The following is a 2483-nucleotide window of genomic DNA, read 5'->3' as shown; positions in this document are numbered from 1 at the left end:
CCCCCGGGGGGCGGAGCCGCAGCCCAGCTCTGCCCACTGCCTCCCCGGCTTAAGAAAGGCCAGCACAAGTTCTCGGGATGCGCCCGGGAACGCCGCCAGGCTGGAGCTGTCCCGGCAGGCAGCGCGAAGAACATCCAGCTCTGACACCAACCCACTGGAGCGCCCCGAGTTCCATTTTAAAATGGGCCGCTTTATCCTTTCCTTAAATGCCTTGGAGAAGCTCCTTAAGGATCCTGGATTCTTACAGTTCTAGAGGATCTGATGCCCTCTTCTGACCTCCGAGGGCACCAGACATGCACGGGGTGCACAGGCACACAGGCAGGCAAACATGCATACACAAAACAAAAATAAAAATAAGTAAATATTTAAAAACAGAGTCTAAATTCTTGGCTCAATAGAAGCCTTTGGGGTGTGGGGCAAAGACTTGGGTATGTTCAGATACTCCAAATACTCGCGCCCACTCCAGTCTGGCTTTACTTTTAATGAGCTGGACTTATTTATATCAAGTCCAATGTACAATCTTTTGTAATTAGTTATCTCTCATTAGGGTATGTTCCTTTAATAGAAAAAAAAGAGGGAGGGAGAAAGACACAGAAAGGCAGAGACAGAGAGACACACAGAGAGAGATAAGCTTGTCTGAAACTGTTGACCAGTTGGTCCAACTTGTAGGAACCATCCAGCCTCTGCCTCCAGCATACTGGACCATAGCCGGGTTTCGAAGCTTAGTTACTCTAGGTTCATATGTAGACCTATGATGGATTACAAACTTCGTCGTGAACAGTGTGGTAGTGAATCAGAGCTCCCCTTTGCCATACAAATTTCCAAGAAAGTCAACATTGTCTACTAGACTCTGTTCTTCTTCATCTTTTGATCCAAGGGCACAATCCCAACAATGGGATTTGCTAACCTGACCTAATTCGTGTAAGTACAACATTTCACTTAGGGCTATAAAATACATGTTCTACACACACACACACACACACACACACACACACACACACCAAAATAGACTACACTTGGAACCATAAGCAAGTGTCAACAAATTTCAAAGAACTGAAATAAATCATACAGTGATTATTCTCTGAATTAAGGCTAAATCACAGGAAAACCAGTGGAAGACTCCAAATGCTTGGAAATGAAACAACATACTTATAATGAGGCAATAAATAATAAATCACAATGAAATTGTTAAAAGATTTATTTATGTATTTTATGTACATGGGTGCTTTATGTGCATGTATGTCTGCACACAAGAAGAGGGCACTGGGTCTCACAGGACTACAGTTCTAAGTGGTGTGAGCCACCATGTGGGTGATGGAAATTGAACCGCAGTCAGTGCTTTTAACCGCCGAGCCACCCCTCCAGGGATACAATGGAAATATTTCCAGATGAACAATCACAAAAACAGTGAGAAAGAGCCCAGCATCACCCCACACCAGCCTGTAAGTCCCAGGGCTGTTGGGGCAAAGAAGCGGAGATCCTTGGTGCTTGCAGGGCACGAGCCTAGCTCAAGTATCACTGACAGATCCTGTCTTAGGAAATAATGTGGAGAGTGTTAGAGAATGAAGGGACCCTGCAGGTGTCTGGGCAGGGAATCAAGAATAAAGCGATGGGAATAAAAAGCAAGTTCAGATTGATTTCAGGAACCTGGGTCAAACGTGAAGAACCTGATCTCAGGCAGTTTTTTACCAACTAATTTAATCACAGTATAATTTGAAGAAGAAAAGCTTCCTGTTGTAATACAATCCCAGAGGCACAAAGAAGCATAACTACATCAGGACTTGACCCAGGATACCTGTCGTTTATTCCAACAAGATTGGCTCTAGGGCCGGAGAGATGGCTCAGTGGTTAAAAGAACCAACTGCTCTTCCAGAGGTCCTGAGTTCAACTCCTAGCAACCGCATGGTGGCCCACAACCATCTTTAATGGGATCCGATGCCGTCTTCTACTGTGTCTGAAGACAGTGACAGTGTACCCACATATATGAAATAAATGTAGCCAGAGAGATCAGGGCTGGAGCGAGGGGACCTATACCTGCCTAATGGCCTGAAGAAGGCTCCGTGTCTCAGCTGTACTGATAACATAGAGGTTGTCTGTGCTATCAGCTACCTCCAGTCCTGATTGTGGGAGTTCGATATGCCCTGGGCCAACAGGTACAGCAGATCACCAGGCTATGAATCACTTCCAGTTCCAATTCAAATCCAAGTTTCTGAATGGAAGAACAGGTTTGTTTTATTTATTTTTTCATCTTTCCCACTGGAAAAACAAGCATGTATACTTAATACTCCTGGTTTCTATGGAGATCTGTGAGCGAGGGAAGGACCTTTGTGCTGTACGCTCAACAAGACAAGGCCACATGAGAGTCTTCCTCTAGCCTCATGAGGTACTCAGGTAAGTAAGTGCAGCCACACACATCACCCCCCACACACACACACACACAACCCCCTCCACACATACACATCACCCCCCCACACACACATACA

This window comes from Mastomys coucha, unplaced genomic scaffold, assembly GCF_008632895.1.
Source record: "Mastomys coucha isolate ucsf_1 unplaced genomic scaffold, UCSF_Mcou_1 pScaffold14, whole genome shotgun sequence".
NCBI classification, from domain to species: Eukaryota; Metazoa; Chordata; class Mammalia; order Rodentia; family Muridae; genus Mastomys; species Mastomys coucha.
Note: the sequence above shows the minus strand (reverse complement) of the source record.